The sequence below is a fragment of the Sus scrofa genome, chromosome X (assembly GCF_054392235.1).
Source record: "Sus scrofa isolate SSC_HxYL_T2T_F1_AM1 chromosome X, Sscrofa_HxYL_maternal_Yorkshire_Landrace_v2.0, whole genome shotgun sequence".
Lineage (NCBI taxonomy): Eukaryota > Metazoa > Chordata > Mammalia > Artiodactyla > Suidae > Sus > Sus scrofa.
In genome coordinates, this window is record NC_139401.1 from 108,148,899 (window position 1) to 108,165,588 (window position 16,690).

General features: G+C 47.7%; 2 protein-coding genes across 5 annotated transcripts in view; one reads left to right on the top strand and one right to left on the bottom strand.

The window, feature by feature from the left end:
• Positions 1 to 8,980, bottom strand: part of LOC146394767 (large ribosomal subunit protein eL42-like) — a 48,729-nt gene extending 39,749 nt beyond the window's left edge. For 2 of the 4 annotated variants that reach the window (XR_014835559.1, XR_014835560.1), the window contains exon 1: positions 6,874 to 8,979. The gene's annotated coding sequence lies outside the window, so the exon portion shown is untranslated. Of the gene's footprint in view, positions 1 to 6,873 lie in introns of all 4 variants that reach the window. The other 2 variants (XR_014835561.1, XR_014835562.1) reach the window with 2 other exon arrangements.
• The window catches only part of SLC25A43 (solute carrier family 25 member 43), a 38,345-nt gene that overhangs the window by 14,407 nt on the left and 7,248 nt on the right, over positions 1 to 16,690 (top strand). The gene's annotated exons all lie outside the window — the stretch shown is intronic.

A 16,690-nucleotide genomic window follows, 5' to 3' on the forward strand; every position in this document is an offset into this window, starting at 1 on the left:
CATGAATAGCAATTTCTCTCTCTCTCTTTTTTTTTTTTTTTATATTTAGGTTGTTTCTAATTCTTTGGTGTGATAACACCGCAGTGAAAACCCTTCTATTTTTCACATCTGTGATGACACCCTTTAGCTGTATTCCTAGAAATACAGGTCACAAGACAAAAATAATGCTAAGGCTGTTAATGAGGTTTGCACCCCAGAAAGGTCGTAAGTTTACACCTGCACCAGCAGCCAGTGAGGGTGGTTCGCCTCCTTGATTCCCATTAACAGTAATTATGCTCACTTTCTAAATCCTTGTAAACCTAATAGCTGACAAATGTTCTCATACTGGTTTTTTGTTTTTTTGGCCACGGCTGTGGCACGTGGAAGTTCCTGGGCCAGGGACTCAACCTGCGCCACAGCAGCAACCTGAGCTGCTGCAGTAGGACAGCTGGATCCTTAACCTGCTGAGCCACAGGGGGGTGCCCATGGTTTTCATTTCAATTTCATTGATTATAAGCAGACTGCATATTTTTCATCTATCACTTTGTCCTTTATATTTCTTTGTAAATTTTCTATCTGTGTCCATTGTGTATTTTTCTAGGCTATTCTTTTTTTTTTTTTTTTTTTTTTTTTTACTAATTAGTAAGAAGTCTGTATATGTTAAAGATCCTCTATCATAGACTACATGCGTTTTTCCCAATTCAGCATCGGCTTCTCATGCTGTTTCTGTTGTACATATTTTTAACTTTTTATGCAATTATATGAGGTATATATATTACTATCTTTTGGTTTCTACCTTCACTCTGCTGTGTGAAAGGCCTACTCCATCCCACAATCATATGACTATACACTTATATGGTTCTCTAAATATTTTTGTAATAATTTTTACACTTCACAGTTTAATATATTTAGAATTTGGAGTTCCTGTTGTGGCTCAGCAGGTTAAGGACTTGACGTAGCGTCCATGAAGATTGAGGCAGGTTCAATCCCTGGCCTCACTCAGTGGGTTAAGGTTCTGGCATTGCCTCAAGCTGCAGCACAGGTTGCATATGTGGCTCGGATCTTGCATTGCTGCAGCTGTGGTATAAGCCTGCAGCTACAGCTCCAATTCAACCCCTAGCCTGGGAACTTCCATAATCCTCAGGTTTGACTGTAAAAAGGGAAAAAAAATTAGAATTTACTTGGGGTGTGACGTGAGCTAATCATCTGACTTTAAAAAAATAGATTACCAATTGTTTAAGCACCATTTTTGGAATAATCTCTTTCCCCACTACTTTGTACTGCAATTTTCACCACATCCTGGATGTTTCTGTGTTCTAGGGTCTGTCTCAGGGCTGTGTATTCTGAGCTGTAAATTTGTCAGCCTGTCCTCATGCTGGTGACACACCATTCCAATTCCTATAGCTTTATAAAACCTTTTAATGTCTGGCAAGGCATCTACCCCCTCATGCTTCATTCTTCTTTTCAAACATTTCCTTTATTGTTCACAGTCATTCGTTCTTCCTGATGAACTTTAGAATTACCTTGTGATGATGACTGGAATTCTGTTAAACCTAAATCCTGGGAATAATTTACGTAAAATATTCTTTTATTCAGGAATCCAGTCTACCTCTCCTTTAGTTTCAGTCTTCTTTCTGTACATTGAACCATATGAAATTGCCAACAATCCTACCTTTTTGACATACCCAAAGGGCAACCTCATATGGTCAACTTTTAGAAAAGTTGATTTCTTCATATGGTAATTATGCTCTTCCTAAAACAGATAACTTCTTAAAGTAAAAATTCAGGGTGAGGTGGAGTGGAAAGGAGATATGATATACTACAAGCTTTTTATTCAGTTTTAAAATCCCAGCCCTGGAGTTCCCATCTTGGTGCAGTGGAAACGAATTCCACCAGGAACCATGAGGTTGCAGGTTTGATCCCTGGCCTCACTCAGTGGGTTAAGGATCTGGCGTTGCTGTGAGCTGGGGTGTAGGTCGAAGACGCAGCTTGGATCCCATGTTGTTGTGGCTGTGGTGTAGGCTGGCAGCTGTAGCTCCAATTGGACCCCTAGCCTGGGAACCTCCATATGCTGCGGGTGTGGCCCCCCCCAAAAAAAAGAAAGAAAAAAGAAAATCCCAGCCCTAAGGATTTCTCTTCCTATCAGGAGTGAGAATGGGCTTTTAGCTGGCCATCAGAAGATGGATGAAACAAAGGCTGCTTATATCATTGGCTTCCATGCTTGCAGGATCACTTTCTGAACTAGCAGAGTCAGAGGCATCTCCCCAGCACTTCCTGCCACCTCTTATAATTTAGTGCTCCTTATGCAGAGTTCAAGGTTTGGTGAGCTCACTTCTTCCCCATAGCGAGCCTACCCAAACCCAGGGGCTTGAGCCTGGGGAAGGGTAGTCAGTGAGAAAGGGGAAGATTCCGCCGCTGGTTCCATAGGTGTGATGGAGACAGGGGAAGATTCTGGGACCAACTCCAGTGTGGGGATTTTTTCCCCACACCAAGCAAGTCTCCCACACCAGCTGGGTGTCTTACGATTCAACTCACTTCTGACTCTGTCTACCCAGAGGCAGCGTCAGATCCCACAGGTGAAGAGCTCAGCCCTGCAAGACTGCCTCCACTTAAGATGCCAATCTCAGGTCCAAGTTGTCACCTACACTTCTGAAATATAAATTAGAGGTTCTCCCACCTCATCCTTGAATTTGACGAATTTGTTCCCAGAACCCAGGGAACCAGTTCACTCACTAGATTACTGGCAACCAAAAGTCACTGCCTTGACGTAAACTCAGGTGTGGTTGAAAGGGGTTTGTTATGAATATCAAGACACCTTTATTGCTCTCATCACTTAGGAGAGTTCTAGGAGCCCTGGGCCAGAAATGGGGATGAGGACCAAGTATTTATTTCTTGTTCTAAATCACAATATCACAAAGGGTTTCAGATGAAATTCAGTGCCATCTAATGTGGAGGTGGGGGTTTCAGTCTTCTCTGTTAACTTTTAGCTTTCCTTTCTCCATCTGAGAGCTAGAACAATGACGGCTGCTGGGGGAAATCTAGCCACCACTACATTCTATTCTAGAATATATACTTAGCATAGCAATCTACTATACACCAGAAATGGATATTTGGGGGGCAAATTTAATAATCTTTTCCCTTGTACGGAAACCTTTTGCATAATGCCTACACAGAGCTTCAACAAGAAGCTTAAAAAATAAGTGCAAAGTCACAATGGTTGTAAAAAAAAAAAACAAACCAGAGACAATTGCATGGTTTTCATAAAATGTGATCAGCATCCAGTTATGAATGACAATATCAATGTCATCCGAAGATACAGAAAGTGAGTTCTTAGGGTTACTGCCAAAGTGTCATTTTACAGTCATTAATAAATAATAATACCTTGTCTGCTCTACTTAAAAAAAATTAACCCCCCAAGACAGACTGACTGCTCATGCACTGCTTTCCCTGGCCATTAGATGTCGCTGCAGTAACAGAGCGTATATGAGCCCCACCTGAGGGTATGGGAGCCTTGCAGTTTTCGATCACTGTCCAGTACAACCTCCTAATCCCTGCTCAAAATACATCTTCAGTTTGGAGAATGAGGAGCCTAGAAACAACAGGCTAACCCCCAATTCCATTGTGGTGGTTGTTTGTTTCTGCAAAGCACTCAATCCAACAGCTCCAAGAAGAGAGAGCTTTAATAACAGTCTCCCTCCATGGGAGCAGGCAAGGTTTGCCAGCAGAATTTATACGGAGAGAGCTTTGCAGGGCAGCCGGGCTGCTCTGACCTGGGTAACATTTGCTTCCCATTGGCTTTCCTTCTTCCACTGCCCATCAGGAAGCAAATCACCTGCAGGTGTCGGATGGACAACCAGCTGGACAGGCCCCACACTGACTGGCCAATTTGAATGTCTCATTCTCCTAATATGCTCTATCCAGACACACACATACACACACAATCTGTCCATTTAATGCCACATCAGGTTGGAACGCTCTTGAACACTAACGACAATAATTCGAAGTCTTGTTTAACCAGCTGAGCCTTTCCTTCACCGTGCTTACACTCGTTTTATTCCTTTTTCTTTTTCTTACCCTGGCTCCTGGCTGGCATGCTAGAGACTGGAGAGGTAAATAAATTATGCATGTGCATGTTTTCATGGGATGGTTTCTGGTGAGAAGGGGGTGGATCAGCCCTGTGCAGAAATGGGATCAGGTCCCCCCGCCACCTAGTAACATGTTCATGGCCACCAGGACCACCCTGCCCCAATCCCCATGGCCACACTTCGGCCCATTTCACCTCAAGCGCTTCTTGGTCCACACGGCCTTTTCCCCTTTGTCTCTCCCACACCTGACCCAGAGCTTGGGACCAAAGAGGCTGGCAGCATTTACTGTATTGAGAGAACAAGCAGAAAGCTAAAATATTGATGGAGAGCAATTCGTCTGATTAATCTGTGGGCCCTTCATGAGGACCTGGGTGTCCTGAGCACATGGTTCTCTGGATAGTTCATGTGGTTCGAAGGGAGATACACTGCCCAGAAAACCTAGGGGGCAGCGGAGAAGCTGGAGCTTTGGAAGCTCAAGGGTCTTCTGAGAGGATCAGGAGGGAGGCAGCAGGCACAAGCTTGGTTCCCGCACAACTCTGCCTGAGCCCCCCTCCCTGTGGCCCATATCAGGTCTCCGATTCATCAAACATAAAACCAAGTGTTAGCCTACTGCATTCTACCCCGGGGACTTTGACCCCATCAGGGCTCACAAAGCAAGTGGGATTAGGCCAGGTCAGCATTTGAACTGAAAAGCACATAAGACGAAGGACAAAGGTAGGATCCAAGTGGCGCAGCTGACTGAGCAGAATCCGCACGGCGCCTGAGTACAAAGAGGCCCCGGCTGTTCAAACAGATGCTGAACCTGCCCGAGATGCGGAACTGGGCCTGTAGCTTCAGCCATTCCCCTCAGGGTGCCCCTCCCCTCCCCTGGTTCCTCCTGCTCAAATCCACATCCTCAGCCCTGAGCCGCACCTCCCGAACCCTGATCCCACACTTCTCACTGCTTTCCGGACACTGCCATTGGCTGGTTACCTGTCCAGTGTCCCCTCTAACTTAGTATCTGTCAAACTGACTTCTTCCAAAGTGCTCCATTTCAGTGCTGCCATTCCCCCAGGGACCCAGGCTGCAGATCCAGAAGCTGTCTTTGAGTCTTCCTCGCCCCCCTCTCCCAGTCAACCTGGAACCCAGCTGGGTCTTCTTCATTCCTAACACTCCCACGTTAGTCTTTCTTTTTGCCTTTGTCCCTGCCCTAATCTAGCTCATTCCTAGGTGACTACAGTAATCCTCTAATTGGTCTCAGGATTAATTCTAAAAATGATCACAAGTACCAGGCACTGTGCCAAGTGCTTGATGCTCCTTATCTCATTTAATCCTGGCATCCGCCCTGCCAGGTGGGTACTCTTATCGGGCCCATTTTACAGAGAAGAAAAGCGAGGCACTGAGAGGTTCGGCAGCCTGCCCAGGTCCACCCAGTCAGCGACTGAGTGACTTGACATGTAGCTTATCACCAGGGTCAACACTCATTTTTGTCCCCGCCAACCCAGCCCATTGGCTTCTGCCAGACGATTTTCTTACCATCTGCCTGTGTTGTGTCCTTTATGGCCCTGAGAGAATAAAGGCCGAGCCCCTTGGCCTGGCAGGCTGCCCTTACCAACTCTGCCACCCTCGTTGCACAGAGCCCCCTATATTAGGAGTTGCAAAATCAGATGCCGGCAAGAACTTGGAAGTAATGAGAAAAAGAAAAAGTAGGGGAGTTCCCGTCGTGGCGCAGTGGTTAACGAATCCGACTAGGAACCATGAGGTTGCGGGTTCGATCCCTGCCCTTGCTCAGTGGGTTAACGATCCGGCGTTGCCGTGAGCTGTGGTGTAGGTTGCAGACGCGGCTCGGATCCCGCGTTGCTGTGTCTCTGGCGTAGGCCGGCGGCTACAGCTCCGATTCAACCCCTAGCCTGGGAACCTCCATATGCCTCGGGAGCGGCCCAAGAAATAGCAACAATAACAACAACAACAAAGACAAAGACAAAAGACAAAAAAAAAAAAAAAAAAAAAAAAAAGAAAAAGTAGGGAGACCCAGTAGCACAACACTCATCTTCTAAAGAATAAGCTGTGGGAGTTCCTGTTGTGGCTCAGTGGTTTACGAAGCCGACTAGGAACCATGAGGTTGCAGGTTCGATCCCTGGCCTCGCTCAGTGGGTTAAGGATCCGGCATTGCCGTGAGCTGTGGTGTAGGTCGCAGACGTGGCTCAGATCCTGAGTTGCTGTGGCTGTGGTGTAGGTGGGCAGCTGCTGCAGCTCCAATTCAACCCCTAGCCTGGGAACCTCCATATGCCACGGGTGCGGCCCTAGAAAAGGCAAAAAGACAAAAAAGAATAAGCTGTGGAATGCATTCTGAGCCAACTGCACCGTGCTTACAAAATGTGGTTAGCATCTAAATATGAACTGCAGCGTGGAATAAAGTGGGCCAGGGGAAGCTGCAGCAAGTTCCTCTTCTCAAAGGATAGATGCCATTTAGAAACGTGGGGCCACTTTCAAGGGAACCTGAATTCTAGATTTGTATGTAAAATCCCTCAATTCTTCAACGTTGGCACATAAACATTGTTAGGTCCTACCTGGGCTAAACAAAGCATGCCTTTTTCTGACCTCTGCTCTGTTCCAGCCTCCAGTTCAATCAAAACGATCTGCACCCCTGTCCCCCATCCCCCTAAAGAATAAGTGTATTTCACATTCCTGTCACCTCTGCCCGCAGCATCTGCCGCCCTCTCAGCAGAGATCTGCCTGATCGTGGCTGTCACTTCTGACCTACAACTGCGCGTATCTGTTGCCATTGTTTGATAAAGGAGTTGGCTTTTCGGCCCCCCAAAGAGCTCACCTATCATGATGGATAAGGCAGGTGCTTCGCCTCTGTAGATCCACACATGGGGGTGTTCCAGACCACTCGGGAGGGGGTTCAGGGGTGGGAGAACCGACATTAACTCACAGTGTGCTCTGTCACTCTCACGCCCACCCCAGCCCCAAAGGCATATTTTGTTCCAAGGGCTTTGTGGGTGAAGAACCCTGTCTAAATGATGCTGTGAGCCTGCCCGGGCACTCTGGCCCAGCTGCTTTATTTCCCACAGCATTTCTCCACGTGCCCCCCACTTCTGCCATCTCCACACCACCGCTGTGCATCTCCACCCCGTCAGAGCCCCTCCTGAGGTCTTCTCCCACCTCCTTGAGGAGAAGGAGTGACCCCGTTCTGAACGCCCAGGGCTCATTCCTGCTCCTGCTCCCATGCCCATGTCACATGCTTCTCTGTGTGGTACCTCCTAGACTTTGAGCTCTTTGCCTTTGGGACGTGTGTCTTACACATCTGTGTGTCCCCACAGCACGTAGCCTCCTGTAGCAGGCACTTGATACTTGTTAAAAAATGAATGAAGTTCAGGGCCGGCTTCTGAGATCTCACTGCCCTCTGGGTACAGAACTGAACCTTAGCTGCCACTGAGTGAACCCCAAGTCGGTGTGCTCGTCCCTACCTCTGCTGAAGGTAAGAGCAGCCTGCCCCTCCCTGGCCTGCTGACCTAGGGAAACCTCTGCTTGTCCCCTGTGGAAAACTGCCTGCAATCCTCGCTCTGATAATGCGCTATCTCCCACCTCCTACCTTAGCACTCAGGCTCTGTGTATCTCAGCTCCCGCCGTTAGCATTTCAAGATCAGTAAATACGCTAAAAGGACAGAGTAAAAAAGAGCCTCGAAGCCCTTTTGATGTACCCCCTGCTTCACGGCAACCTCCTGCCGCTCTGTACAGTGCCTGCAAGTGCTTGACAAATCGGCAACATAGAATTTGTACCCGTTAGTTTGTTGATTGCAGTAAAATGTGATCTAAACGGACGGATCTAAATCTGTGCCCTCCTTTGCTGGGGAGGCTTTTCTCAGGGGTAAGGATGGGGACAAAATACCTCTGGAGGAGGGAACAAAAGGAATAAGAAATTGTAATGCTGTCATAAGGACCACGGATTGGTCACTTAGTGTGGACAAGGCAGTTTATTGTCCCATCCCCTCCTCTTGATCGACCCTATGAAATAAATACCGTTAATATTCCTAGTTTCTAGGTGAGGAAACAAAGCACTGAGAGACTGAGTAACTGGCCCAACAGCTTAGCCGGCGGAGGGCGGGGGGAAAGGGGGGATTGTGCCCAGGTCTCTCCAGCAGGCCCATGCTTCATCCACCTAGACCACAGGGGCTTGTTCCTAGGTGCCACGTAAGTGGTGGACAGTTTCTTCCAGTTCCCTCCCCGGGTGTGGGAGCAGAGGATGAGGGACAGGAAAACCAAACCTGGAGACTTGTGAGCTCTCAGCCTCAGCTGAAAAAACCAGCAGCGCGCACGCTCGGAAACAGACACAAAGCTGGCTTTGGCCAGGGAGTGGTTAACTCAAGTTGGAAGAAACAAACAAAAAAAATTCTTTGGGAAACCAGGCTGTCGACGGAGGCGGGGGGCCTCTGGCTTTGGTTACTGGCAGCTTGACAAGGGAAGGCTTGAGGCCAGCAGATTGGAATGAGGAGCAGAGAACATTCAGCAGCCACGGACCTTGGGCTGGCCGCACATAGGCCCCGCCGCCGGGACGGACTGGGAAGAAAGCCCCCCTGGCCCGCCGAGCCCCTGGCAGAGCAGGTGCAAAGCCCGGGGAGAGGAAAGTAAATTGTTCCCATCACACTTGCTAGGAAGCACTAACCGAGTGTCAGGGTTTCTGCCGAGTTCAAGGTTTCTCGGTTGACATCGCATCTATTCTCAGTGGGAACAGAGCCATCTCCCCAGCACAGCCAACTCGCCGGTCCTGAAGTACAGGCCCTGCTGAGTTCTGAGCTCTCGAGGTCATAAGAGAGGATGGACTGTTACCTTGAGTTTGTTGCATTTTCAACTCCTTGCCATCATCTCACTTTGGGGGCTGGCCCCTTTGGGGACCAACGTCTATGTAAGTCAGTAGCACTGCCTTGGCATTCTGAAAAAAAAAAAAAAAAAGGATGGTTTTCAGACCCAGGTGGATGTCTGGACACCCCTCAGGCCAGCTGGCTGCGTTGGAGCATCGCTGTTAAGGTGGAAGGAAAGGAAAGGTCTCCCCTTTGTTTTTTCCAAAGGTGTAGAGCGCCCTAAATAATTTAGGGATGGCACTTGTTGATCATGGAAACAAGACTGTCCCCTGGAGGGCGGGCAAGGAGAGAGTATAGGGAGGGGCCTTCCTAATTCCACTGCTTGCAAAATCACTGCCCTTTCCTCCTGACCTGAGCTGGCTCACTCCCTCTAAGAGATAAAGTCTGGGGATCAAAATGGTCACCAGACCTCTTTGAGCTCCAGCTAAACAAAAACAGCAGTGATGACAGGACCGCCCCCTCCCTGACATCCAGAGCATTGGGTGGGGGGCGGGTGGAGAGGTAGGGGAAGGGGAAAGAAAGGTCCCAGAAAAGTCCTGCTGTCAGCCAGGATAGACCTGCAGCCCTCTGCGGCTGCTGCTGTCTGGAGGACGTGAATACTGGCGTTTGCCCATGCCTCCACTGGCCTCAAGCCAGCTTTACAAATGTAGTACCAGTTTTCACCTTTTTTCCACGTAGCTGGTGTTCATTTGGTTTTGACAGCTGTGTGCCTCTTAAAGCTTTCCCGCGCAGCCTAGTTCAGTGGTCCAGAGTGTGGACTTTGGGTGCCAGCCTGGGCCCTTATTCTTGCATGAACTTGGGTAAGCCATGTCGCCTCTCTGAGCCTCATCTTCCTCATCTGTGAAACCCAGGGAGAAGCCTAGTGCCTGGCTTGTATTTCCATGGAGAAAAGACCGAATTGGGTTAATGCAGATCCAGAGCTGGGCACGTGATAAATACTCAATAAAACTGAAGTGCTATTTTTATTGTTCTTGAAGCACCTCTTCAAAATCTATGCATGGCCTTGAGGCCTGATTAGAACTGTAACATCTGGTCCGGGTGTTCCTGTGTTTCCTATGCTGGCGATAAACACACAAAGGAGCCAGCAGCCCCAAACCTCAGAAGATCCTCCATGTCTGTAGATAATGGTGAGCAGGGATGGCAGGAGAGTTGACCATGCATTTGTTGGGTTACTTTAACAAGCATTTGCCTAGAGGCCACCATGTGCAGGTCCTGCAAATGTCTGTGTGTTCCTCTGCCTTCTGAAAACTGGCATCTTCCAAGTCTTTCCCCCTCGCCCTTCCTACCCAGTCTCACTCCTCATCAAAGTGACACTAACAGTTGGCTCTGCACCGCTGCTGCTCTGCATGCCCTCCCACGGCCTCCTTCCTGCTCACTTGCATGCATCTCAATTGCTTGCTGAGTCTGGCCTGGCTCTGCTTTGGGGCTCTCCGCCCCCACCCCAGCTCAGCGTACAGGAACTGTTTCCCTTCTCTCTTCCCTAGCAGGATACCAACCTGCCGCATTTGTTTGCTTCCCCCACGTCATCGCAGGCTTTCTGAGCAGCTAGTTGATCAAGGCCAGGGTGGGAGGTGGCTTGTAGGCCATGTGGGGTGGGCAGGGGACAGTTGCCTAGAGCCACTCTTGTGGATGTCCCCACCGCAGGGCCAGTGTGCTTCTTAGCTGTATGAGGACAGCTCTTGGGGCCCTGGCTCTGCCAAGGGAAACAGGCCATGTGGCTCACGGGACATAAAGGTCCTTTTTCTTCGGTACCATTGGCTGTTTGTTTATTCATTTGACCATTTGGGATTTGCCAAAAGACAGAAGCCTCCATCCACGCATGTACGTCCTGATGCCTCTCGGTCTTCGGGTTATGTCCTCTGTGGCTACAGGAGGTCAAAGTTGTTTCCAAGTAACAAGTGAAAGTTTCTGAGCTCCTGTTTGCTCCAACTAGCAGATTCTTTTTCTTTTGTATCTCCTTTTAAATGTTCTTTTTATTTGGTAAAAAAAAAAAATTAAATTAGGACTTTGGTTTTTTAGAGCAGTTTCCAGTTCAAAGACTTTCCTTATACCCCCCGCCCCCACACTTGCACAGCCTCCCCCATTATCAGTGTCCCCCACCAGAGTGGCACCTTGGTTACAACCAATGAACCTCCAAAGTCTGTAGTTTACCTTAGGGCTCACCCTCAGTGTTGTATATTCTATGGGTTTGGACAAATGTATAATGATGTATAGCCATCATTATAGTAGACAGACTATTTTCACTGCCCTCAAAATCCTTCGTGCTCTGCCTATTCATCCTTTCCCCCAAGCCCCTGGAAACTACTGCTCTTTTTCCTTTCTCCGTAGTTTTACCTTTGCCAGAATGTCAAATAGTTGGAATCACACAGTATGTAGCGCTTGCAAATTGGCTTCTTTCACTTAATAACATACATTTAACTTTCCTCTGTGTCTTTTCGTGGCTCGATAGCTCATTTCTTTGTCATGCGTCATAATATTTCTGTATCTGGATCCCACAGTTTATCCATCCACATGCTGAAGGATGCTGCTTCTAAGCTTTGGCAGAGATGAAGACAGCTGTTTTAATCATCTGTGTGCAGGTTTTTGCGTGGACCTAAGTTTTCACCTCCCTTGGGTAAATACTAAAATCTCATCTAATCAGCGCAACTGCGAGCTCCCATGCTAAGAGTATATTAATTTTGTAAGAAACCACCAAACTGTCTTCCAAAGTAACTCCACCATTTTGCATTCCGACTAGCAGTGAATGTTCCAGCTGCTCCACATCCTCACCAGCATTTGTGGTTATCAGTATTCTGGGTTTTGGCATTCTGATTGGTGTATAGCAGTATCTCGTTGCTGTTTTAATTTCCATTTCCCTGCTAACATGATGTGGAGCATCTTTTCATATGCCTATTTGCCACTGGTATAGCTTTGGTGAGGTGTCTGTTAAGGACTTTGGCCCGTGTTTTAACTGGGTTTGTTTACTTATTGTTGAGTTTTAAGGGTTCTTTGTATATTTTGGATAATAGTTCTTTACCAGATATGTCGTTTGCCAATTTTTCTCCTAGTCTGTGGCTTGTCTTCTCATTTTCTTGATTAATGCTCTTTCAAGATGAATATTCTACCTTTTGCATAGGAAACATATGCATATGATACAACGTCCAAAAAGGACAAAGAGTGTCTGCTGAAAAGAAAGCCTTCTCAACCTCTGTCCCTTGGCCTCCCAGTTCTCTGCAGAGAAAATATTACCAGTTTCCTACCTGAATCTTTCCAAAGGCGGTCTATGCAAAGATACACATAAACATGAACATTTATGTTCTTTTTGTTTTTACATAATCAGCAGCATGCTATATACACTCATCTACACTGTTTTTTCACCTAAAAATGAATCTTGGAGATGGTACCTTATCAGTTCAGATGGAGCTGCCTTTTTTTTTTTTTTTTTTTTTGTCTTTTTGTCTTTTTTTAGGGCCACACCTGCGGCATATGAAGGTTCCCGGGCTAGGGTCCACTCGGAGATGTAGCCACTGACCTATGCCAGAGCCACAGCAACGCAGGATCCGAGCCGCGTCTGCGACCTACACCACAGCTCACGGCAATGCCGGATCCTTAACCCACTGAGCGAGGCCAGGGATTGAACCGGCAACCTCAAGGTTCCTAGTCGGATTCGTGTCCGCTGTGCCATGAAGGGAACCCCTGCCACGTATTTTTTTGATGATGCCATATTGTTCCATAGAATGACGTACGTACTATTTCTTAAACTATCCCCCTATTGATGGACACTTAGATAATTTCCAATTTGCTGCCATTGCTAACAATGATGCAATAAAAATCCTTGTAACGCACACATCATTTCCCACCTGGGCAAATATATCTGTAGGATAGATTCCTAGAAGTAGGATTGCTTTGGTCAAGCATATATGAGTTTTACATCTTCCTGAATATTGTTTATTTTAGTACTCATGGAAAGAATGAACAACCTAAAAGACTGCCTCTGTTGGAAAGCCTCTTGTGGAGTTGATCACAGAAACAATCAAGCACTTTGCTTTGAAGTATCTTTCCCTTCCATCTACTGCAAGTTCATTCTGTCTTTCTTTCTATGTGTATTAAGCACATATAGATTGCCAGGCATATAGGGAGATTAGGGGGATAAAAACACAAACAAGACAGGGTCGCTGCCCTCATGGTATTTACAGTCTGGGAGGTGGGGGGGAGGGGCAGGGAGCATAGACACGAAAGAAATAATTATACACTAGATCACTACAAACTGTGCCCCGTACCGTGAAAGAGAAGTACGGGGTGACCTACGTGTTTCCTAGGCTCCTGACGTACGCTGGCGATTTGGGAAGACGTCCCTGGAGAAGTGATACTTATTCTGATCGGTAAGAGAGACTTAGCGAGGCAGGGGATGGGCAGCTTTGAAGTCCTGGAGGCAGGAAGGACTATGGAGTAGGAGCAGCAGCATGGATCAGAGCAACGAGAAAGGGCCTTCAGGGTCAGTTCCTTCCAGCCTCCTTCCCTGACATGTGGGCCAACTAAGGTTCGGAGAACTCAAGGACTCAGTCAAGGTTATGCAGATAGTGGCAGAGCCAGGACTACCTGGCTCCTCTCATTTTTTCTCCGAGGATGTCTGCTGCAGCACGCAGCACGCCCACCCTGGCAGCCGCAGGTCTGAGCTAGACAGTGACAGCTGAGAGTCGCCTGGGTTTGTGTGGAGGGAGGATTTGAGTTCAGGGCCTTAGGGCTGGTAACCTGACATGCTTCGTTTCTCTTTACTAGTAAGATACAGTTTGGGTAAATGGCAGTTCTGGTCTAGGGGCTTGGTTTAGTCTTCGGCATACTTGTCTCTTCTCCAAGTTTAAATACTAAATAATAATGATAACAGTGGTGGTTACTACATGTCAGATGCTATTCTGAGCACTTTACACATATTTCACTCAATTTTGACAACACCCCTATAAAGCAGGTGTTTATTATTATCCCATTGTACAGAAGAGGAAATTGAGGCTCAGGAAGGTCAAGGCATTTGCTCAAAGTCCAGAGCTAGTGAGCTGGCAAAGTGAGGTCTCAGTCTAAGCAGCCTGGCCTCAGGGCCCGTGTGCTTCCCCAGGCACCCTGGGTGTCAACGGCACACTGGTGGGCTCGGGTCTGAGCCATGAGCTGCCTTGTGCTGTGGAGGGCCTCCACCAGTGGTTCTCAACCCGTCTGCCTATCAGACCCACTTGGGGAGCTCACCAACAATGCTGACGTCCAGACCTCAACCTCGGTCACTTAAATTGCAATCTCTAGGGGTGGATCCCAATCACTGATGGTTTTGAAAAGCTTCTCTGAAGCTTCTCTTCATCTAATATGCAACTAACGGTTGAGAAGCACTGCCTTACCATTCCTCTTCCTTTGGGGGTATCTTAGTTCGAGCTGCCTTGACAAACACAATAGACTGGGTGGCTTAAACAACAAGCACTTATTTCTCATGGTTCTGTAAGCTAGGAAGTGAATTTAAGATCATGGCGTTGAGGAGGTCCCATCGTGGCTGAGTGGAAATGAATCTGACTAAGATCCATGAGGATGCAAGTTCAATCCCTGGCCTCGCCCAGTGGGTCCAGGATCCGTTGCCATGAGCTGTGGTGTAGGTTGCAGACATGGCTTGGATCTGGCATCGCTGTGGCTGTGGTATAGGCCAGTGGCTACAGCTCCTATTAGACCCCTAGCCTGGGAATCTCCATATGCCGCAGGTACAGCCCTAAAAAAAAAAAAAAAAAAAAATCAAAGTGTTGACGGGTTTGGTGTCTTCCTGGTTTGCAGATGGGCATTCTCTCACTGTGTTTCCCCTCGGTGGAGTAAGAGACAGGATCTCTGTTGGGTCTCTCCTTGTAAGGGCACAGACCCCATTCATGAGGGCGCCACCCAGTCACCTCCCAGAGGCCCCACCTTCAATGCCATCACATGAGAGTTAGGGCTTCAACGTATGAACTTTGGGGGCACAGAGATCCTCAGTCCTGGCAGCAACTGGCGATACGGGTTTGCCTCTGTGATCTGAGGATGCCTTTAGTGTGACACTTGCAGAGGCACTTACTCTTAGCACACCCACAACTCCAGTCTTAGCATAAAGAATTCATTTGGTGTGTAGGCTGCGACACTCACATTCAACGATGATGTGTGGTAACGTTTGGCCAGGACTGAGTTCGTATTCTCAGTTGTGGGCATCAGGAAATGGTGTGACTTAGTGGGGCAGACCTTGACTCTGAGTCCAACAGACCCAGATTCAGGTGATGCTTTTTCTCAAGTGGCCTGTGATTTAGGAGGTTTGTCCCTTCATGGGCTCCCTTTTGTCCTCTATAAGATAGGGCTTAAAAAAGGTGCGCAGGGGCGGCGCAGGGAGTTCCCTTGTGGTACAGCTGGCTAAGGATCCGGCAGTCACTGTTGTGGCTCAGGTTGCTGCCGTGGTGTGAATTCAATCCCTGGCCTGGGAACTTCCACCTACCGAAGAAGCAGCCAAAAACAAAACAAAACAAAACAAAAATAAATAAAATAGGGCTAATAAAATAATACTACATATTTCATGAGGCTTCTGTGAGGGTTAAATGGCTGGTACATTCAAGGGCTCAGGGTAGTTCCTGACACCTAACACTCTATAAATATGAGCCATTTTCGTACTTCATGATGATTCATGTGGCTTATTTGAGCTTGGTCATCGTTAGAGCTGTATTTGGGAAAAGCTACGGTGACATTCACATGGCGGGGCATTTTTTTTTTTTTTTTTTGCATTTAATGAGTGCCTGGCATGTGCAATGAAGGGGTATTGGGCCCTGAAGAGCTACGGCAGTGAAGAAGGCCTAGTGCCTGCTCCCATACACTTGCCGGCGGCCAGCCCAGATACTGCATCCACATAACTCATACCAGATAGTCTGGACCACAGCAGAAGTCTAACCAGTGACTAAGGGAGAACAGAAAAGGAAGAGGAGTTTGCAGGCCAGGGATTGAACCCACACTGCAGCTGAGGCCTGCACCACAGCTGCAGCAACGCCAAATCCTTAACCTGCTGCACCACAAGGATGTCTTGCAAGGGGTAGAGATGAAAAAAGATTGGCTATATATTGGTAATTGTTGAAGCTGGGTGATGGAGCTAACAGAGGTAGATTTTAAGAAAAGGAGGGAGAGACACAGGGAAGAGGGAGCAAGGAAACAAGCAGTTCTAATTGCAGAAGCAAGAAGTTTCAAGAGGGAGTTCCCTGGTGGTCTAGTGGTTAGGACTCAGTACTTTCACCACTGCAGCCCAGGTTCAATCCCTGGTCTGGGAACTGAGATCCACATTAAGCTGCTACACACTGTGGCCAAAAAAAAAAGTTTCAAGATAAGGTGCCATCTGACCTGACCTAGTCCTGGGTGACTAGGATTTTGCCCAACAGAAAAAGGATACATAGTATTCAGAAGACAATAATAAGGAATCATAAGTGTGGCTTGATGTAGGGTTCCTGGGATCGGGGTAGGTATTAGTCCAAGTCCTCCAGAGAAACAGAGCCCAGAGATGCTGATTTTAAGGACTTGGCTCACAGGATTGTGGGGACTGGCACGTCTGAAATCTGCAAGGTAGGCCAGGCTGGAGATGTTGCAGTTAAAGTCCAAAGGCAGACTGCTGGAAGAATTCCCTCTTTTTTGGGGCACCTCAGTCTTTTTTCTCTTAAGGCCCTTCAACTAATTGGATGGAGCCCACCCACCTTATGAAGGGTGGGTAACTTGCTTTACTCAAAGTCCGGTGATTTTTGTTTGTTTGTTTGTTTGTTTTTGCTTTTTAGGGCTACACCC